At 38.7% G+C, this 24,066-nt stretch overlaps 1 long non-coding RNA gene across 2 annotated transcripts in view; it reads right to left on the bottom strand.

Moving 5' to 3' along the window:
* LOC137851222 (uncharacterized) overlaps positions 1-24,066 on the bottom strand; it is a 52,872-nt gene that overhangs the window by 23,471 nt on the left and 5,335 nt on the right. For both annotated transcript variants that reach the window (XR_011093082.1, XR_011093081.1), the window contains exon 2: positions 7,775-7,897. This is a non-coding gene — a long non-coding RNA (uncharacterized lncRNA). The remainder of the gene's footprint in view (positions 1-7,774; positions 7,898-24,066) is intronic.

Below are 24,066 nucleotides of genomic sequence, written 5' to 3'. Positions count from 1 at the left end.
AAATTTAGCCATTGCAATTTCATTTTTATATCAATTCAGCAATTTTATTGTGATTTCACTACTTCTTATGTAGTAAAGTGTTCCTTCCCCCTTCACTTTTACGAGTTTCATTTGAATTCCTTTGAATGAGAGCCCTGCACAACACAAATCAGACTACAGCCTCATTAATTCATTCTTAATAGTAACTTTCACAATCATGATGTTTTGGCTGGCTCTGTAAGAGAAGTTTTAACAAGCAAAAAAGAAAATCTGCAGTCAAACAATCCTTGGTAAGGAAAACCAAGATAGCAAGACAAGCTGCTAATGAATAGGTACTACTTTGGAAGTTTTCACTCTTATGACATAACATCAGGATGCTTATTTTATATCACCGGTACTTTCTTTCTCTTGGTATAAATATGTACTACACTGAATTTGGGACTCCCAGATTTCATAGATTAATCACCTATCATACATTACAATCAATTCATTTACTTAGTGAGCTGCCATAGTACTATTGATCATACTGTGGTTACACCTATATATATCATGGACATATTGATTATCTATAACTACTGTTGATATCCAGATATGCAGTGGGAACCAGAAAAGCTTCTCACATAAATAGACAAAAAGTCTACTTAGAATTTCTGAAATGCAATAGTGACAAACGTATTGCCTGGCAATATAGAGTAGATATGGAGATCTATGCAATACAATAATAAATAGAATATAATTTTGGGATAATATGCATAGTGAGAAAAATAAATACTGAAAAAAAAATCAGTATTTCAAACTAAAAGAATATTTTGAAACTTACTGGATTAGACTTTCTACTTTAACATAGGTCAAGTGCATAAACTAATTGCAGAAGAGTATTTTATAGCATCTGTAAATGAGATGTTCTGGGAAACTGCACCCTTAGCCTCAGAGAAACACCAGTACTGAGGCTGCATTTTAGTCACTGGGGTAATATAAGTTAAACACTGTCCTTCACTACTTTTAACTGCTGAGTAGGACAGCTGATATCTCCCTGCCTGGCATACAAATAAATTATTTCCCCATGGATCTATTCTTTCAGAAAGATCAGTACAGCTTCTGGTTTCCCTTTGCCACTTAAAACAAAAAAGAGGTAGCCAATAACTATACTGTTATATTGTCTGACTCTTGGGCTCCTATGTTTTTTCCCCTTCTCTTTTTAAAGACACATGCTGAATATTTCACATTTAAAATTTTTTTGGCCTTTTTTAATAAAAGAACAAATAAGAAGATATATTTATCATTCAAAATGAATTTACTTTATGATTTCACAATATTTATACACAAATAATCTCTGGAAAAAAAAAACATTTTGGTATTTGGCAAAAATTTCTCCATTGCCAGACAGAAAGTTATTTTTACTTAACAATTAAGACAGTTGCTAAGATGCTTTCTCAAATATATTTCCACCCACACAACTACTCTGTCATATGATTGCTAGCATCAGAAAAGTGGATAATTGCAATGTACTGGCTCTTAGAGGATGTTTTTGATAAAACAAGCTGACTGAAGAAAAATCTCAATAGATTCTCAAATTGTTGGGTGCTAATAATTGGATGGATATTTTAAATGCAATTGAGTGCTATATAATGTTCCAGTTGTTTGCATTACCTGTTAATATTAGACTTCGATTATGTTTTAGCCATGCCTTACTTTGTTCCTGAGCTCTCTTTATAAGAATCGGTCATAATTTATACAGCATGTAAACCTAACAAAGCAGCCTGAATTACAACTTTGTTCAGTGTGATTTAAAGTGGCACTGTGTACACACAAATGTCAATATTATTCTCTATATGCAAATATTCCCTTTGTTTGCACAATCCTCAAGAGTATCATGTTTCAGCATTTGGCTGCTTTTCACAGACCAAAGGGCAAAGTGGTGGAGCGACCTGCAGTAACACATATTAAGAGAAGCCTTTGACCAAAAGCTCTTCAGTCTTGGCAATACCAAAGTTACCAAATTTAGTCCTTAGTTATGCAGAGGACTGTGTTTTATGTGTGTCAAGTGAAATTTTCAGGAGTCAAACAAATGAGATGCTGCTTGTCCCACCCTTCTCCCCAACACAATGTTCTATTCACAAAGGAATCCCTGCAACAATTCTGCCACAGGGCATGATACAGCAAGTGTTTGCATATCCGTACACACAGCCCTTCTCCCAAATAAATAGGAAAATAAGAATTTGTAGTAAAGAACATATCCACCGCCTTAAGGATTTTATTCCCATTCATCCTTTCACCCAGCCTTTGTTCCTTCTTCATGCTGCCCATCGGATGCATTAGGCACCAAGCTCAGACCAAGACTAACATTACACACAAGGCAAAACTGCCATGGAGCCTCATGGCATGACAGCCTGCTTTGCACACTGTGCTGAGCAGACAGCAGCCAGTCATTGAGCACAATAATTTAATTTTTGTTTAGTTCCTCTTGAGTAAACTGTAAGTGGGGTACTCCTCTTTCACGCACGCACACATCAAATCCTGAAATCCCCTTCCACCTCATGCCCAAAGCAGAGTGGTTGTTGGTTTGTAAAATATTTCTCTGATGTTCTGATGACATAATAACCAACAGTTTTCAGAGCAAAAATGAGACTCCTGTTGCTTAATGTTGTTGATTTGAAAATAAGAGTATTTCTATACTTTGCCCATGTAAAAGTTTTCAGTAATTTCTCATTCTTATGTACCTATAGGTCTTCATGTGTGCAAACCTCTGCATTTGATGTCGGACACCTCTCTGACTCAGAAATCTCCTTGGAGAAGCTGAATGTTTATTCAGCTAGGTTCACATTCCTGGTATAGTATTCAGCTTGAACTTCATCTGTTCAACCAGCACTACCAGCCTACCAGCTGACCTTCTTTAGGGACACTGACTTGCCAGAGGAAGTAGAGGTTGCCCCATTTTAGCCCTATCATTTTGTTATATCTCTGGCTTTTCTTTCAGACCAGTTAATTTAGTCTTTTTTATTGCTGTTGATTTCAAAACCCCAAGTCATTCAGAAATCCACTATCAAACACTAACATATTTTGTAAATCTGTTTTTTTGTTTTTTGTTTTTTTTTATTATTCCCATGAGCACACATATTCCTAGAAGGTCCTGGTCCTTAGCTTTACAAATTCAAAAAGTATTCTTACCTTCTACTGCACAGCGAGGTGCATATTTAATTTCCAGTCATTCCCATCCCCCCACCCTGGTTTGCCTCCTGCCTCTGTTGCTTCAGATATGCACCACAATAAATGTAGATGAGGAAATGCCTTTTTTTTTTTTTTTGGCTAGTTATCCAAACAAGGGCAGTGAGACTCTTTGCAATGCCATAGCAGAATTTTTTGGCACTGCTAATAATAATTCCTTGGTGTAGCACCTACCAGGTATATAGAAGAAAAAAATAAAATTAAATAAAAAAATGCTTTCTGACTGAAGTTTCACCGGATTAGAGCAGTTCCCCGGCTGTTCCGAAGTGTTTCTCTGCAGCAGCTGGCTTGCACGGAAAGATATTACAAGCGCTTCAAGGATGAGTTTAGGCTGTATTGTTTGGCAGGCTTTCTTGCTGACATTTCAAGACAGTTCTAGCTCCCCCTCGTGGATAATTAACAGCGGGAAACGTTTTCCTTATTAACAGGCTCCACTAGTTACACATTGATGTATAACCTGGACCTAAAGTGTGGATGCCATTGAGATAAACCATTGAGATAAACTTTTATGTAAAGCAAATTAGAAGGACGTTACTCTCTAATTTCTAACCCTCATCAGCACAATTCCCCATTTTCCCATGATGATCTCAGCGAGGTTTCAGGAGGACTCTCCTCTCTCCTTTCCCAGCTCTGGCTGTGTGACACCCACCTTGCTGGCCACAGGATGGAAGATGCCCTTCTTGCCACTGCTCTGCGTCAGCTCTTGGCACCCAGCCAAACAAAAACTTCCTCCAGGAGAAACCAAACCCACTGAGCTCTTCTGAAGACTGTATTTGAAATTCATTATTATGGTTCCTTTCTGAGACGTTTCAAATATTTTTATAGTACCTGCTGTAAGATAATAGATGATGCCACCTACATATAATACCCATTTCCCTGTGCTTCTTTCTGATTTCCATTCAGCTGTCCATAGATGCATAAAATATGAAGATGACATCACCTTGCTAAGTCCTCATGATTATTTCATGGTTAATCATGATCCCATGATTCTTCATTAAACAGAAGAAAAAGCCAAGTGAAACAAGGGAGAGGGAAAAAAAAAAAAAAAAAAAAAAAAAAAGCACCATCTAAACTTAAATCCTTACAAGGTTGTGTATCACTGGTTAGAAAATATCTTGCTGCTTCATTTTCATATGAAGACTTTGATATGCTATTCATATAAGGTATGAACTGAAACGGCATATCAAAATAAACAGCATTTTGTTAAGCTCAGAATTCTACCATGTAATGTCACGTTCATCACTACATCCTCACAGACCATATGTGGAAGTCAATGGAAAGTGATTGCATAACAATAGTGTTTGGTAGCACTTAAAATGCCATTCACTACTCCTGTTGTTCATTAATAAACTAAAGCAAGCAATTTTTATATCATGTAAATGTTTGGGTTTTGTCTATATAGGTATTCCAGCTGAAAAGTAAAAAGAATCACCCACAAGACTGCCATAAGCAAGCTGGGTGATTTTACGCATAAGTACCCCTCAGAAGAAAGTTCCTTGCACTTTTCCCAGCCTACGCTGACTTTCAGTGAAGCAGAAATGTTTCCAGCACAGCCAGGTGCTGCACTTCACGTTCACGCCTGCAAATGGAGCAAATATGACAGCTGCTCCCTCAGAAACTGCAACCAAAATAAGTAATAATGATGTTCCTGGAGAAACAGCGGAGACCTTGCACACCTCCCCCATGAAAATGCACACACAGACCAGAACCAGTACAAAAATAATTCTGGTCTGAAACTTCTGTACTAGAGAAATCTGACAGCATGTAATAAACATCTTTTTCAAATTCATGCTCCTCATAAATTAAGGATGATACAGTGGCAATATATCTTCTCTTTCCTTTGTTATGTATTTTACTTTCACTTTAATTTTCAGAAAAACAATTATCCTTTGGAAAGGATCCAATTTACAATGACATGAATCTGCAGAAGCCCAAACAAATCTTTGTAAATAAGAACAACACAATTTTATTACAGTTCTTGTGACTTGTCTTTCCAATGTCTTATTTCATTATTTTGAGGGAACTCACAATCAGCAAATTCACATCCACCAGGAATTTACTCTCCTGTTCAAATGAACTGAAATAAATAAGTAGCAGACAACTGATTCTGCCAGTGTCAGTGATGCTCAGCTAGGGTTCACAGCAGAGAACACCTGCACAGATTTTATGTTTATTTATTTATTTTTACTTGGAAAAAAAAAAAAAAGAAAATGTATTATAGGATAAAAACAAAGCTAAATCAACCAAACAATATGTGTCTCCTTATTCTACCCTTGAATGTAATTCTTCCACACATTAACTATGCAAGAGGCTTATAGAAATGCCAAAAACAATGTACATGTCTTGCTTAAAAATCTCAAAACTTTGATACAATCATAACTTCAGACTCATTATGCGCCAACACAATATTTTATCTGTACACAAGAAATTAAATTATAGTGTAATTGCCTGTCACTAGGCAACCATTGATTTTTTTTTAAGATGAGCAATCAATCCTTGGAGACAAAGAATAAACCAAACATAATAGTAGTTACCACTTAGCCCTTTAGATAATCCTTAAAACCAAGAGCCACTCTTTTCTCTCTTCTGAAAACTGCTCTTTTTGTCTCACAGCATCAAAGAACTATGCCAGGTACATTTGTGCAGTTTTTCTAAATCAGTCCCTGCTGTTAATTACATAGGGGATATAAGGATGTTTGTGTCAAAAAAATAAAAAATAAAAAAAAAAATAAAGTGAGCCTGTGGGACAGAATTTAATGTGTTAAATCTTTTCTAAAGCGTAGGGCTGAGAGGTAGTGTACTGTTGGACCATTTTACCATGTCTTCTGCAACCTCCTAGCCAGAGAATTTTCTAAATTTCTAAACCCTTCTTCTAGTGGAAGCTGCTCTAGCAACTTGTTTTCTCTCTTGGTCAGCAGCCGTCTTCCGGCATCTAGCCTGTAACATATTTACATGCATTTGTTCCAGCATCCACCATCCTTTAGCTTATTTAGCTCTTTACCGTTTTGTTCAGCTGCTAGATTTACGTATGAATAACAATCCCTTTCTTTGTCTTTATTTTGATAGGCAAAAGAGCCTTTAGAAGCCTTTTAGCTTCCTTTTGCACCAGAGGATCACCGTCCCCTTTAATACCAAGTGTCTGCATTGATTCTTGTCAGCTTTTATTTTTCCTGTATCCTTCTTCCACATCTGTGTTTCATCAGTGCTTACGACTAATATTTCCTCTCTTCACAGGAAATATCTTTCCTGATGACCTGCCAATTATATCTGCCTTTTTTTTCCCCCCAACTATACAACAAAGGCTATTCTCAGTAAGAACAAGTAAGATTACCTAGAACCCTTAACATGAACCCAAACATGTTATAACTACATGAGCCTGGGCAGAAATGGAGCAAAGGGAGACACAGGAAGAAGTGAGAAAGTTGACAATGATTATTCCTTAAAATAAGTCATACAAGATAGTAAGAAAACAAAAATAAACAGTCCATCTACAGAACACTTTAGACATCTGTACCAGTGAAAGAAAAGTGGGAAACTTAATAGAAGAGCCTGAACATGTTAAATATTAAGTGTGATTATCTATGCCAGTTAGCATGAGAATGGATGGGATAATTCATACAGGCTGCATGTGCACAGAGTAAGTATGTTGAGAAGACAGCTGGGGTGGAGGAGGAGACAAGCTGCTGCTCCATGCCAGAGGACCACAGGCTCTGCATTTTGGCTCCACAGGGTTAGTAGAAGGTGCTCAGCTGGAAATTCTCAGGTAAAGGTGAGAATAGACAGCACCCTGTCAGAAAAGTGACCCGTATAGTTGTCTGAAAATCTCTCTCCTAGAGCTGGGAAAGGAAAGAAAATTCTATTAATGATTTGGGAAGGCCAGCTTTGAAAGGAAAGATGAAGAAATCAGCTAGAGAGGGAGACCATCAATGTTCAGTAATGCTTCTAGGAGAACCAGCTGTGCATGCAAAAGCAAATCAAGTAGCAGAATTGTTACTTGATAGTTTAATATATCTAGGAAAAAAAAAAAAAAAAAAAGGGAAGAACAAGAACAGTTGACATGAACACAGAAGATACCAGATTAAAGGAAAGGAAGATATTTTACTGGCAAAAAAAGTAGCACACTTTAAATAAAGAAAAAAAAAATAAAGCAACTACACCATTCAAAAGGAAGAATAAGAAAATTTAAAAACTTAAAAACAGCTCAGCTTGACAAAGTCATGGGTCCTCAATAATCTGAACTTACAAAGCATACAGCAGGAAATGAATGAGAAGCAAAAACAAATTTTGAAGCATGACATACAGAATGAGGCTGGGCAAGCCACAAAGGCAGATCCAATAGACAAAGAACATACAGGAAATAAAAAATACTCTATACACACATACTGCAAGGGCAAAACCACAGAAAGAGATGGTACAGAAAAAGGTAATATTCATTCATTGTCTGCTTTAGAAGCACATCCACACATTTGTATTTTGCTTTTGCATTGTCTTACTCCTACTAGCAGCAGATCTTGCACATCTTCCTATTGAAATGCTTATTTCTCTGTTCCTGTCCCCCAAACTACCTTACCTCATCAAGATCATTTTCAGTATTTATCCTGTCCTCCAGCATGCTTTATACCCCTTACAGTTTTGGCAACTCCACGACTCCTCCACATCTGAGAACTCCATCACATCCTCTCTAGCATCTAGGCTATTGAAAAAAAATACATATTAGTATCAAACCCAGAAAAGACCCTCACAGGGCTCCCCAATACTTGGTTTTTTCCTTTTTTTTTTTTTTTGATAGCAAACTCCGTGGCAAGGTTTTTTGAAATCTGAATCCAAAGTCTTGCACTCAGCTAGCTATACATTTTCATTCCTCTAGCCTATTTACTAAATTAACATATCATAAGAAACATAAAAACACTAATAATGCCAAGGCAAATGAAATTGCCTCTCCCCATCTGCCCAAAAGACCCATTATCCTATCAAAGAAGGAAATAATATTGGCTTGACATGACTTTTTGACTGGAATTCATCTCATTTTAATCTTTTGAGTGTTTACAGGTGTTTGGAACTTTTATTCCAGCATTTATTTGAAAATCAGGATTACTTTACTAGTTTAGAGGTATGCATCCTCACCTTCTATTCCTCTTTTCTTTTCCTGTCTTCCCTTCTACAAAGATTATTTCCAAATAGTTCAGAGTCAGTAACAGAGTAAGATCAAAAAAACAACCCCCTGTTGAAATTAAGACTGTTCACATGAAATCTAGAAGTTTGCATCTCACATACAGCAAATATATAACACGAATATGTTAAAATAATCAGAAAAAAAAAAGTTTATGTTTTATGAAAGAGTGTATCAAATTCCCCAGTTTAAAAATGACTAGAAAGAAGAGTGGGAACAGAAAGTGAAAAAGATTAATATACTACAATATCATGTTTAGGCTAATGAAGGTCTTAAAAATACATTGAATGTCATAAAACTACATCTTGGCATATTTTTGTTTTCTTTCCTCATTTCTGAATAAAAGTACTGGCATAGTCAGGTGCTTCTAATCACTACAATTCCAAATGTAGACCTCAGAGTAGTCTGAGAAAGTCTTGGCTGAAATAAAAGATGAGAGAGAAATACATATCTCATGACAGATGTCTAGTCTTTGACATTTAATTTTTTTGTTCATGCCTGTTGATTCATGTCTTGATTCTCTCTTTCCTGGAAGTCTTTGCTACTCATTGTTGTACCTTTCACTCCTGTAACTTTTGAATAGGAACACAATTTTTATCCAGTGCTGACAGCTTGTCATCTTTCTCCCAGTAATTTATCATTAGAGATGCTTATCTTGTGGTATGTCCAAGACTGAAAGAATCTGGTTTTGGTTTTTGTTAAATAAGCTAAAAACTACATGTATAAACAACTCTAGTGAATGAGGTTTCACTGAAGTACTGAAATCCGTTTTTGTTTACGCCTTTTTCTTCTCAGTGCAATTCTCTGTTCTTTAATCCTTTATTTAGAGGAATCTTGTCAGTGATAGAGGGAAATCCTTTCCTGTCTGATGAGAACTTGGAGGATTAGAGCTCAGGGTCACAAGGACAAGAACCCATCCTCCCAAAGCTCTGAAAAGAAAGGACAAGGAGAGTGTATCCCCTCTGATGGATGCGAATGGTGAACTGGTAATGACAGACATTAGAAAGACCAAGGTACCCAACAACTTCTTTGCCTCAGTCTTCACTGAAAGTCATGTTTCCCTGAACCTGTAGATGGAGACTGGGGGACCAAAGTCCCATCTACTGTATGTGAAGAGCAGGTTCAAGACTAAACAGGTACAAGTCTGTGGGACCTGATTACATTCATCCCAGGATCCTGAGGGAACTGGCTGATGTAGTTGCTAAGCCTCTCTCCATTATATTTGAAAAGTCCTGGCAGGCAGGCAAAGTCCCCAGCAACTGGAAAAATGGAAACATCACTCCCATTTTCAAAAAGGTTACAAAGGAGGACCTGTGGAACTACAGACTAGTGAGCCTCACCTCTGTGCCTGGCAAGATCATGGAAAAGATTCTCCTGGAAGCAATGCCAAGGCACATGCAAGAAAAAGAGGTGATCTGACACAGTCAGCATGGCTTCACAAAGGGCAAATCATGCCTGTCCAATCGGGTGGCTTTCTACAATGGAGTGACTGCATCAGTTGACAAAAGAAGACAGACTGATGCCATCTACCTGGACTTCTGCAAGGCCTTTGACGTGGTCCCATACAACATCCTGATCTCCAAATTGGAGAGATGGATTTAAAGGGTGGACCATTCAGTGGATAAGGAGTTGGCTTAAAGGTCACACCCAGAGAGTGGTAATCAGTGGCTCTATGTCCAAGTGGAGGTTGGTGATGAGTGGTGTACCTCAGGGGTACTGTCCTGAGACTGGTACTGTTTAATATCTTTATCAGTGACCTGGACAGTGGGATAGAGTGCATGCTCTGCAATCTGCACAATCTGCAGATGACACCAAGCTGAGTGGTGTGGTTGATAGAACAGAACGAAGGGATGCCATCCAAAGGTACATGGGGAAGCTTGAGTAGTGGGCCCACATGAACCTAAAGAGGTTCAACAAGTCAAAGTGAGTACAGACTGGGAAAAGAAATCACTGAGAGCAGCCCTGTGGAGAAGGACTTGGGGGTTCTGGTATACAAAAAGCTCAACATGAGCCAGCACTGCATGCTTGCAACCCGGAAGGCCAACTGCATCCTGGGCTGCATCACCAGAGTGGCCAGCAAGTCAAGGGAGGTGATTGTCCCCCTCTGCTCTGCCCTTGTGAGGCCTCACCTGGAGAACTGCATCCAGGTCTGGAGCCCCCAGTACAAGAAGGACGTGGGGCTGTTAGAGCAAGTCCAGACGAGGGCCACAAAGATGATCAAGCTGCTGGAGCACCCCTCCTAAGAAGAAACGCTGAGAGAGCTGGGGCTGTTTAGCCTACAGAAGAGAAGACTCCGGAGTGACCTCATTGCAACCTTTCAATACTTAGAGGGGACTTATAAAAAAGATGGAGAGCAACTCTTTGCTCAATCAGATAATGACAGGATAAATGGTAATAGATTTAAACTAAAAGAGGGGAGATTTAGATAAGGAGGAAGTTCTCAGTCAGAGGGTGGTGAGGCACTGGAACAGGTTGCCCAGAGAAGCTGTGGATGCCCCATCCTCGGAGGTGTTCAAGACCAGGTTGGATGGGGCCCTGAGCAACCTGATCTAGTGGGTGGTGTCTCTGCCTGTGGTGTGGGGGAATTGGAACTGCATGATCTTTGAGGTCCCTTCTAACCTAAGCCCTTCTATGATTCTATGATTCAAACTCAAGCTTCTCTACTAAGAACTCTGATTTGCAAAGCGGGTGCACACACAGAACTTGTACAGGACTATCCTACTTCTTCTAGCTACTTGTCACAGTACTGTTTGACTTTCTTTCAGGAGTCATCTGCTCTACCTCTTGCTGTTCCTCCTTCCCTGTTCTTTCTCCAGTGACAGGTTCAGAAAAAAAAAAAAAGAAAAAAAAAAAAAAAGGCTAACCTACAGAAACTCTGGCCTTACATTATGCCACCAGCTTTCAAGCCTGAAGAATTGCTGAAATATACCACACCACTCAGACATGACTCTAGAGGCAAAAACTCAGCATCTTGGAGTTTTATTCATATAAAATAATCCTCACTAATTATGCTAGGGAAAACATATTAAAAATTATTTCATGTATTAGACCACAATGATGGCATGCCACCTCTGAAGGAGACTAAATAAATTTAATAAATAATAAAAAAAAAAAAAAAAACACCTGAGAGTAGAGTGGCTATGTGAAAGAGCAAATAAAAATAATACAAAATAAACAGTTTGTTCAGGCTTCTTTTGTTGCTTTCTTATTAAGGAAAAAGCTTTGGGTGGCTATACTTTACTGGGGTGGAGAGGATTATCCTTATTTAATATTAGAATATAAGTTCTCAAATGCTTTTATCACAGGGGCTGGATCTCAACAGAGCTCACTACTTCCATTTACAGAAGATCCATATCTGCCCTGCAGAAGCACTTGAGATACCATCCTGTAAGCACTTAGTGTCTGGAGCAGCGCCTGCAGAACATGATCAGCCAGCTGTCTTAAGGCCACCTACAAGTGCTGTGCAGACCAGCGATCCCAAAACTCTTCAGTGAACAAATATTTAGAGCATTTGTGTCTACAAAGATGCTTTCTTAGTACATTTTTCAAACCCACATAATAACTCTCTTGAAAGAGAAGACTGAAATAGGGCTCCAGAAAAGACCATTTCAACAGCAGTAGACCTTTTAAGCTCTACAAAACTTACACATGCATTATCCATACTTGCACACTCATACATATGCATACATGATTATAGATGTAATCAATCATAATTCATCAGGGCAATACAGATCTGGACACAAAACCATGAGAACACTATAGCACCATTCACTTTTGACCCTTCCTGTTTAGCAAAGGGCAAATGACTTCTGCTCCATCACAAAATAATAAAATAAAATAAAATAAAATAAAATAAAATAAAATAAAATAAAATAAAATAAAATAAAATAAAATAAAATAAAATAAAATAAATAAAATAAAATAAAATAAAATAAAAAATAAAATAAAATCAATGCAATTCTGATACAACAGTTCAGACATACCACTAAGCCCTGCTTTTGCATGTAATGGTTGCACTGCACCATATACAGAAAACAGAAGCAGATGCACCAGGAATAAACCATAAACCATGGTTTTCTTTGGTTTGCTGTGAACTGCCAGGTTTTATAATTCTCTCGTGTCAATTATCTGGTGCATAATATGCAATTTCATGTTAAAGATTCTCTTTCAGTCCAGGTATTGGGTCTCTTCTACCCAACCACCTATTTTCACAAATTTTTCAGGAATTGCATCTTCATTGATGCATCTTCAGTTACTGTCTTGGTACTCACATCTAGCAATTAAATCACCCAACATGCTGGGGTATAAAGGTGAAAAACCAGTGAGAGCACTGCTGGACAGACAGCGTTAGGCTAGGAAAAGGAGGTTGCAGTGACAGTGTAGTGTGTAGGGAAGGACTCCTTGCACAATGTATTTGCTTACAAGCTAAGTACTAACTGGCTCTAAATAAGCTCTCTTTAGTAAAGTACTGTCATCTATTAAACATTTCCAAAATTGGTTTAAGTTGATTACAGTTCTAAGGTTTGGAAAACTTGATTGTAACTAATCTTATTTATCCTATTGAGCCTTTGAATTTTTTTCTTCTGACCACAAGAGCTAATATCTCATTTATTTTTGGCAGAGAAAAGGGTAGATAATGGGTGTTGTTTGATTTCTTATATAATCCTCTTACTGAAAAGGAATAAGCTTTAAGGGAAAAAGTAAATATAATAGATGTTTTATGGTCTGAGACTACATGAAAAATATTGCTAGTACTCTGGCAGTATTGGTTGCTATTGGTTTAAAATCAACTGTAGAATAACTTAATAATATATATTATATATAAATATAAGGCATAACAGAATACTATCAAACAAGAAAAAAAAAACAAACTGTTTTTTAAAAGGCACTGAAGTTCAGCTTTGTCATATTCAGACAGTAGGTATTTTCTACGGTCTAACTCTGAAAGAAACTTATCCAACTACATGCCGTAACTTCCACATTAATGTACGTACTAGTGCTACAAAAAAGTCAGCTATTCATGTTCCAATAATTATTGGTACAATAGGGAAGTCTGGTGTATTTGGAAGGAATTAATATATGTAAAGCTACTATAAAAAATCATCTAATCCGTTCATGAAGCACATAATGTTTCAGAATACAAGTTAAGAAGCTCCATCCAACAAGAGGCCACAGTGCTATAATCACAAACAGCCATAGCCATAGTTACCAAAACTAGTACAAGTACACAGCTTATCTGACTGTACTAAACTGGGTATCCATTAAAGACATAGCCTCTGCCAGTTATCTGCTATGGGGAAAGATTCATACCTGCTTTAGTGCACAGATTTGCTGTGTGAAACATCAGCCACTTCAATTTACAAATCAGAAAGAAAATACAGCTGCATTTATCAGAGCACTGTATTTGATGTAATCCCCTGAACATGTTTTGTAGCTAACAAAAGGTAAACATGTCTGCACAGAATTTATGTTCACAGACTGCTTAGACTGCCAAGTTTCAGCTGGTATGTGTTGACCAAAATCTGTTACACTAAACAAGCATTATGTAACACATCTCTCTCAACCACTGAACTTGGCTCCTCCTACCTAAATTAGGAGATTGAAGATAAGGATTGGCAGGCATTCATAGTTTTAGAGATGAGGATGAGGATATATTCTCATTTATGCAAGTTGCTGAATTTAGGCAGCTTATTTGTTAAAGACCTACTCTGATCTTTCATAGCATTGAATTGAGACAACTCAAATATGATTTTAGTAAGATCAAAGCTGCATTCTGCAGAGGAGATGGAGGTCAAAAGCAAAAAGCCTATTTATTGCATAAATCTTTCCTTCTGAGCTCAGACAGTTTTTGTTCTAGCAAAGCATCTGAAATGACATGGCACCTTGTACAGTTATTCACCTCAATTCAAAAATACCAGATCCTTTAAGACTCTCGTTGTTACTCAATACCTTGGTGGCAGAATTCAGAAGTTTTGGGCTTACTGACCTGTTAGACTTGAACCTCCACCGAGTATCATAAATCATTCTTCTAGTTTCTAACAGGTCATATCCTGTAATTACTTTTTACTTTGTGAAACAGTGAACCATTCAGTGAAGCATTTCTTTGCAAAACTGTAGAGCATTTTGGAGGTCATTTTGTCAGGGTGGGAGGCAAATGACCTGTTAGCTGAAAAATAACTGTATGTATGTACTCCTTTTTTCATCTCAAAGGATGACTGTGGTAAATCTGCACAGGTAGCCACATTGATTGTAATGACCGTAGCAAGTGACAGTGGCACTTAGACAAAGTAGTTAACTGCTGTGTAATTGCTGTAAAGTGTAATTGCTGTGGTGCATGCCATTGGATTCAGTCAGTATCACACTTACCAGTTCATCAGTTTATCATTCTGCAGATCAAATAAACCATCTTCCAACTTTGGCACTCTTACCAATACTATCATTTTTGCATATCTTATTCAGAAGTATGTACCTCTGAATCAATCTTTACTCATGTCCCTATAAGGACAGAAATGTGGTTGCATGCCTGATTGCACAGAACAAGGAAAGAAAAAAAATCTTCATCAGTTATTGAAAAGGAGAAAGGGTAGTGAGATTGCTTTTTGATACAGGACAAAATACATATTACAAGAAGCAGCATGCAAATGTTTTCATCATATGCAACACCTTTTATTTTGCCCCTACCTATGCAGAGCAATGAAGTACTTTTCAACAAGCCTTGCCATGTGCTTTCCATGCTGATCAGGAGCAGAGATCTTCCCTTCCCATCCTATTGCAAGCATCCTCAAACAGTGAGGAAACTACACTCTTTAACGTTTGCACATGCAGGCAGAAACAGCAAACACTGACAAATATCGGCAAAAGCCAGCACAAACATTTCCTACAGCTGACAGATCATACCAAGTTTTAACTGGAACACTAGAAATGCTTGGTGTGGAGCCATGCCGGTTTTATTTTCCTGCTTGTGGGCAGACAGAGTGAACAAGTTACATACGTCTTAACTAGTATTTGTCTTCAGCATTTGTCTTCCTTTCAGAAGTCGACCATCCTGTTTTACTTAACTTTTCCTAAAATACCCTATCAATAATATTGTTAGTCTGGGAACAGACATGCCTTTATTCAGTTTAAAAATTAAGGGATACAAGAATAAAGCAGAAGCCAAGAAGCTGTTGGGTCATCAGTTTCACATAAAATTAAAACTAAGCACTACTGGTGTCCAGCCTAATGTGCTCTAGTCCACTTCCTCCCCTCCAAATAAAGCCTTGGACAGGAATCAAAGCCCTTTAACCTTATTTTTGGTAAAGACATTTTTTTTACTAAAGAATGTTTTGCAAAATATCCTGATAATATTAAAAACTAGATACATCCGTCTTTGTGAAACATGCTTTATTCACTTTTCCAATGTGTGGACTATGTAAATTTGTTTTACATCCTCTAAATCTTCAGTGCTTATTACAGAGATTTCTTTGAATAATAGAAGTTACTGTGTGAGGAGATACTGTGTGACTCACTTACAGGAGTACTTCCAAATTTTAAGTGGACAATTTATCTTCAAAAAGCATTGCCGCTGCAGGGAGCACCAGCAGCCAGGTCTCTCCTCGTGATCAAGGTATCATATAATTTGATTCTCTTGGGGCCAAAGTATCCTCCATTCCTGATTGCACCTTCAGCTTTTTGAGACTGTCTAGATTATAGCCTTGTGCCAGAAAAACCCATGTGATCCACAGAAGAGTGCAGCAGAAACAACACCTTTGCATACTACACTTGCTAGGAACCCCTTTCCAGCCTGCCTCTTCTTCAGGTACACCTCACACCTGACTTACCATTTTGTTTAGCTGCTGACTGTTGTATCAACAGCACTGCTGGTTATAGGTAGCTTGGCACTCACCTCGCATAGCACAACCAAAGCCTGTCTCACCTCCAGAGCAATACGCCCAGAGCTGCCAGGCTGAGAGATAAGGGTGACTGCCACCCTCCTGCTCCTCTCCTCCTCCTGTTTGCCTGGTGCCCTTGTTCAAACTGCCAGTCAAAATTCGGAGGTGTAATTTACTAAGCAAAAACCTATGCAGAAACTGACTGGGGTTGACACCCATGATGCCAGCCAGCACTGCACGCACACGCATGTTAATGTTTTATTCTTAAGCAGCAACTTGTTTGCTCCAAGTGCAGTGATAGCAACGCACGGGATGAGGGCAAGGTGCTGAGCAGTGACTCAGTCCCTGATAGACATACGTACTCCCAGCTGTTACCCCCGGCGTTGTCAGCACAGGCAAATCATGAACTGACCCCACCTCTGTCCAACTCACCTGTGTCTCACGCTACCTCCACAGATATCAGCAGGCTGATTAGCTCTGGCAGGCTTCTTAGGGAGAGATAAGAAATCTGGCTAGGGCAAAAGAAACACAACAGTACTCGAGTATATTCAAAGGGGATCCCCAATCTCTTTCTAATTACCATTGCAGAGAGAAAGTCAGGCCCACTTTACCTTCTTGCTATTCATCAGTTTTGTTTTCTTTTGTTTCTGGTTGGTTGGTTTGGTTGTTGGGTTTTTAACACTGTTTTAAAGGAAGTATGTCTGTCACCTTTATGATTTTCATTGTTGTAGCCTTCTATCTCCCTGTGCCCAGAGATCATGTTGTCACACCTCAGTTCTCCATGAACACCAGTCACCTTAGAATTCATCTGGAGCTGCTTTGTTCACAGCACTCTAAGGCTGGCATACGAGGGCATGCATCCCTGGCATGCACCCCGAGTGCAGTGCTGAAGAGGGATGGAACAAATCCCTGACTAACCAATTAATGTTTGTTTACCAGCTGTTCTGGCCCTGCCCTGTGTTTGCCTGCTCCCCACAGTTCTTCCTTAGGCATTCATCCAACCTTTGCTCCAGGAGTTAGTAGCAGTGACTCCAATCTTGACAGCAGTGAAGCTTTTTGAAGTGCTTCTAGAAAAAGAAGAAATTTCATCAGCACCAGAAAGATCTGGGAAGTAGGTATGCCACTGAAGCCTGAGAATCAAGGGTTGGAAGCAGGCATCCCATTTGAAAGGAAAGTGCCTTGAACACTGTCTGAAGCTCGTGTTGGAAACACCCCCTGGGCAGGGACCAGAAGGATGTCCTCCTCAGTTTCTTGACTGCCTGGGGTAGCAGATCATCTTGGATCTAGACAAGCTTGAAATTTCACTGGAAGATGCAGATTCATTGGCAGACTGCAAAGTGGTTTGCCTACCAAAAGTTACTGACAGCCAAAGGACTCTTTTTGGATCAACAGCTAATAAGATACCTTATGACAGAGTGAATGAGAGGCAGGTTTCCAGTGACATAAGCATGATTCTAGCAACTGCTTTCATATTATTCCTTAGGTGGCTTCTAGATGAAAAGAGGATGCTTGTTACAAGGGGAACGTGGACTGCAATGAGCGTGAATGCAAAGGACAAAGAGGCAGAAGCTGATAATTTTTCAATCTGCAGAAGTGGAAAAGCTGATGATTGCTAGCACTTCCCACATACTAGGCAACTGCTGGTAACTTACACCCATATGTCAAAGTCCATGGAGACCTAGCCCAAGAGAGATCAGTTTTTGAGAGACGGAGTCCAACCGGTGGTGGTGACAGTAGTGCCCATGCGCCGTTATACCTTCATGTTGTACTTTATGCAGTCCAGCTTCAAGGAAAAACTTCCTGATATCGCAGTCTAAACTTGTTTCACAGCGTCAGTTGGGACAGACTTGGCTTTTTAAGACTTTTGTAACCTGGTCATGCAGCACAGGGTTTGCTTCTGCTACTTTACTGAGCCGTGGTAAGGCAGCAGGAGAGGCATGCTGCAGACAAGGGGTTCCAGGTCCCAGGCTGCCGTGGGGACAGTGGGTTTCTCTGTACCACACTGAGACCTCCAGTGTTACTTTTTATGGTTAAATTACCTGTTTACCACCTCCAAGTGCTAAGAGCCAAGGTGTCTTGATTTATATAACAATAGAGATTTCACTTTTGCTTTTATTAGAATTAAAGCATTTGGTGCTTTCTTTGCGTCTTGTCTCCTGAATCACTTCCCTAGAACTTCTTTTCCTGAAAACACAAACCCAGGAAGATCCCGTATCTTCTGCTTGCCAAATTAATAATGGTGAGCTCTGGTTATAGCCTAGAGGCTCTTCCTAGAAAGAAGGAGAGTTTTACATGGCAGGGAAACGAAGGGGGCAGCAGTTCTAGCTTGTGCTCCAGGATTCGCAGCTAGAAGAAGCTGCCCATGCTGCTCCTGAATGTCCCACTCCAAACCCATGAAAGCAAATGCTTGAAGTTTTGACCTGCCAGTATATGCCAGTAAGAGCTGGGGAAACCTTTCTGCCCAGGTTCACATGCTGTGTTATAAGCACCATTGGGTAGTGTTTACATTTGTACAAGACCATTCATAAGTAGCGTAGGGAACAAGGAATATTGGGCTGGAACAGGATAAGTGCAAGAAGTCTGCAACATAGACCTGAGACTGCTGTTTTGCTCAGAAATATCCTATGTATGGATGCAACAGAAATACCAGGAATGCTTCAAAGGATCTTAGGAATATGAAAACATTATGGCACTGAGCTCACTTTCTAGGGTGCTCCTGAGAAGCAACTGAAAAACATGTATATGATGCCATGACATCTATAGATATGACATCTATGCCATGACATGGATCTGTATCCATGGAAGATGCAACAGTTCTACAGTTTTCAAAACCCACTCCTGATTTAGGGGCACAGGTTGCCAGTGATGGACAAAAACTCCCAGAGGCCCATGTTCACCCTGCTACAATGCCCATTCATCCATCCCCTTAAGTGTCACGGCCGCGTGGTCTTACCTAGCCCATCTTTAGTCGGCTTGCTCGCAGCCATGCCCTAATCTTAACCATACACAGAAGAAGGCACTAAATTGCATCATCTGCTTCAGAGGAGATAACAGACAACACTGGGTGTGACACACACTGACAATGACGCAGCTTCTCACAACCCATATAAAAACACATTAAATAAAATGTGACAAAATGAAATTCTGCCTGAGAAATGGCCTGTGAATTATGAGCATGATATTTTTCCTCCTAAAACTGTATGGCCCAGAAATTAAACAAATAAAACAGGGATGAAAAATAAGATATTTCTTCAGCATTTCTAGAAAACAAGAATCTAAAACCTGCTGATCCAGAACACCTGTTTTATAGGACACTACCTCAAAAGACACTCAGATCTTCAAAATGAAGTGGTACATTCTGGAGCATTTCCAAAATCAATTCTTATTAAAAATGTAGTAATTGCGGTGTGAGGGAAAGAGAGCTAGGGCAATCATATTGAGCCTTGCTCATTCACAATCATTTTGAAAAATGCAACTGTTGAAAACTTCGATAACAATTTTTGAATATCATGTAAAAGAATAAAACGGTACTGTTGGTCACTCATTTCTTCCTTTTAGTTTTAGAGTCTACATCACAATTTAATCCATTTCTGCAGATTAGAACAATTTACAGTTCTTCACATGTTTTCATTTCAGGTCACTTGACGTCTGTGAGCACCCATATTATCTCTACTGAAGGAGAGAACATAAACCAAAGACACCAAAAGTCCCAAACAGAACAAGCACACATATCCATTCACCAGTTCAAAGTCAGTCCTTTAAAACATTTGAAATAAAACAAAAATTGTAGTATCTACACACTGCTCTTATTATGCAATGTGCTTGCTACATCTTCAGGTGATATTTAAATGTACTTTCTCTGTTAAAAAATATATAAATAATAAGATGTTCAATTCCCAGCATGCGCTACCAGCTTTGATTTGCCAAGTGATGTTTATCGGATAAATTGCATTAACACCCATATTTTGATGGTAATTTTGCTTCTTTCTTAACATCTCCCTCCCACTCTATGCACACATCTATCTCCCAGGCATTACAAATGAAGAAAGGCATATTTTTTATCAGGATATTCAAAAATAAATATGTGTTTGCAATATTTAGGGGAAATTGCAGACACCAGCAAAAAAACCTCCAAAGTAGAGAATCTCTATTTTCAGCTGAGCTACAAACCTGTAAACTAATATTTTGCTTAAAAATAAGCATGCAAGTCAGGCATGCTGAAATAAGGGCCAAACAGGCACATGTTTGCAGGATTAGGCCCACAAAATCAAAGTTTACAATAAGTAATCTGTTTTATTTTATTATTATTATTATTATTATTATTTGTTTGTATCAATTGATTTTTTTTTTATATCAGCCTGAAATATTTATATCAATGTGAAGGAAAACAGATTTCCTCTTCATTATTTACTACCATGCAATAAATGCAGCTGCTTGGTAGTAAAGAGGTCATTTTGTAAGAATTTTTAAGTGCATGGATTTAAGCATGCTGCTGGGACTAAAAACCAAGTCAAGTAAAAGCTGTGAGGATGGGGAGGGTACAGTTAGCAAAACAAAAACAAAACTGGAGTTCACAGAAGCCATAACATTAAAATTTATTTTTACCCTTGAAGAAGTTCATTAAAAGTCAGAATTTATGTTTTTTGTTATGTGTGAAAGACAGAATAACCTTTCCTAAAATAAACATTATTCAGAGAAGTGATTATACAAAATGCTACTAATAAAACAAACAGAAAAAAACAAACATCAGATGGAAAAAAAAAATCAGAATACTTGTAATAGAACACACACATTTATTATTATACATCCAAAGCATGAAGAAAATAAACATTAGTGCCTTGCAATTTATTTCCAAGATTTAAGGCCTGACAGTTTTTCTTAGGGAAGACTTTGGTTCTACAAAATTGGAGATATTTTATTTTATCTTCTTCCACTGAAGTTCTTATCATGTCTCCTCCCTGCCTTGTTTCAACAACAGGAGAAAGAATCCTGGTTCCCTTTTGGAAAGAAAAAAAAAAAAAAAAAAGAAGAAGAAGAAAAAGAAGAAGAAAAAAGAAAAGAAAAAAAAGAAAAAAAGAAAAAGAAAAAGAAAAAGAAAAAGAAAAAGAAAAAGAAAAAGAAAAAGAAAAAGAAAAAGAAAAAGAAAAAGAAAAAGAAAAAGAAAAAGAAAAAGAAAAAATGGAAAAATGGACAGGTTGTCTTGGGTATTAACTACATTATCTTAAGGATGGATGGCAAAGCAAGTCAAGGCAAGTCACGGCAAGGCAAGGCAAGTCACCACAAGGCAAGGCAGGGAAAGGCAGGGAAAGGCAGGGAATGGCAAGGCAAGGCAAAAGGCGAGGCAAAAGGCGAGGAAGGCAAGGAAAGGAAGACAACAGAAAATTAGAAAGAAAAGTTAAATAAATGCCCTTTTGTACTCATATACATAGCATTATAAAAAAGAGCCATCACTAGAAAATATGTAAGTTTGCACCAATAGTAAAATATAAATGATTATATTTTTAGGAAAGCACTCTTAGAAACACAAAAACAAACCTACATGAACTCCCAATGCATTGACATTTTCATTATTTCAGTACAGGTGAATATTTGCAAAGACCAGTGCCACTACCAAAAGAAAAAATAAAAACAAACAAACATGACATTGTACTTTATAAAGTAGGAAAAGCAAGAGAAAATGCATTAGCAAAGCCCTCCTGCTCCAATCCCTTCTTTTTTTTTCTATGGTTCACTGAAGCAGAAGTCGGATTTGCAGTGTGCTGCATCTGGAATGTTTTTTTTTTTCTCTCCCACTCAGCCTCCTCCAAGGCACTGAGACAGGCAGCCACCAGCTCGAAAACTTCCACTTGTTTAACAGGATGACTGCACCAAAGCCCGTCACTGCAACACAGGGCTCCAGCTGCTCAAGACCCATGAAAAAGAAATAGCTCCTGCCTCATGGATGCTGCCTCAGAGTCCAGGAGCAGGGCCACATCCTGCCCCAGCACCCAGCCACCGTGGAGTCTGTCGCCCAGCTGGGTGAGCGGGGAGTGTGAGCACTGGGAAAGTTGAGGCTGCCCATTTGAAAAAGTTTGGGGGTGTATTTCTGAGGCATTTTGATAATGCCCTCAATTAACGTGCTTTAATTTTTGTTTAGCCCTGAAGCGGTCAGGCAGTTGGGCTCAATCATTGTTAGAATCCTTCTAACAGAAGTATTCTAAAAATAAATAAATACAAGAAATGGAGCCTTCCCCTTGGTGAACTGACCCAGCATCCCTCTTCCTATGGGCCATCAAATAATGATCACAGCAACTCAAGAGCTAAGAACTTTAGCAGAGGGGGCAAGCAGAGCCTAGAACCTTCCAAGTACAGGTTTGAAGCTACAAATTCCCATTCCAATTTTTCCCCCCCAATTTCAGGGCTTGTCTTATATCCAAGGTGAGGATGCCCTGGTGGGGCACCAGCATCCCCATGCCTGCTGGACACCCTGTGCCTGCCCGGCAGCTGCTTCCCCATCAGCACTGCCCCAACCTATGAGATTTCCTCCACCTCTGCACTGCTGCCCTCAGGAGGCGCCCCCATCCCACCGCTGGTTTGCTAAAATCACATTATTTGGCATCTTGTCCGTGGTGCTAAAATCTTTATAGGCATCTTCCTGTCCTGCAAAACAATAAGATAAAATGATTGCCACCTTCTGTTGAAGAAATAGTTTTCCATAGCTTGATAACAAAAATTTCCTGTGAGCTTCACATGTTTCCCTAACCCTTATCTTAATAGTTTTCCAGGAATATTTTCTTTTCTTTCCTAGCTTCCGTTGATAAAATTACCTTGAATTCTCACACACACCAAAAAAAAAAAAAAAAAAAAACCAACACAAAAACAGATAGCCACCTTACAGTTGAGTGCATGCATGTCACAGCTCTGCACTGAAGCACAGTGCATCAGCCATTTCATGTGTTTTTTCAGTGATTTGTACAGAAAATGTAGCAACTGCAGTTCAACAAAATGGGAGTTCTGATGCAACACAATTAGGTTGCTTGCTCTTGTTTAAATATATCAGAAGACTTGAACTTCCCAAACATGGATACCAGGGGAAGTTTTGGGTGCACAATAAACTCTGAACTGCGGTTCATCCAGGATCCTTTTGTGGTTTGGGGTTTTTCTGGCGGGTGGGAGGAGGTAGAGGGAACGTATTTCTCCCCCCTCCCCTGCAGTTAGATGAGGATAACATAAGTACCAGACACATTAACTCTTAAAAATAAGTGCATTCGCAGCAGTGGCCACACTTCCATGAGTTGCACAAAGTCATGACAACTATTGCACTTACATTTTACTCCATAATAAAATAAAAATGTTTTAACTTTTAAACTATCTTTTCCCAATAATAAAATCATTCATTAATGGTAGCGCAACTTTGCAAGCAGCCTGAAGTCCAATCTAAAGGCACAACTAAAGATCTTCTCAAGCTGACAAATAACAGCTGTAGAAAGCCAGCAACATTCCCAGAAGTACTTAGTCTTACGAGAATGGGATCTTAACAAGAAATCATGTGCTTTGCAATCATGTAGTTATCCAGGAATATTGGTATTCCAGTGGATATCAATATATAATGCCAAAATAGCTGATTGTCCAAGCAGCAGATTTTACCAGGTCAGGAGACAATTAGATCTCCTTTAAAATCAAATTAGCTTTGAGAAATTATCCTCAAAAAATGTACGGAACAGAACCATGAAGTATGTTCATCCATGAACAGATAAAATTACTGGTGCCTTTCAGTTGTTAGCAATGCAATTCAAATTATCTTCTTTTACTGTTTTAAAAGTTATTCCTGAAAGGTGGATG

The sequence above is a fragment of the Anas acuta genome, chromosome 2, assembly GCF_963932015.1.
Source record: "Anas acuta chromosome 2, bAnaAcu1.1, whole genome shotgun sequence".
NCBI classification, from domain to species: Eukaryota; Metazoa; Chordata; class Aves; order Anseriformes; family Anatidae; genus Anas; species Anas acuta.
This window is presented reverse-complemented; position numbering and strand designations above follow the sequence as displayed.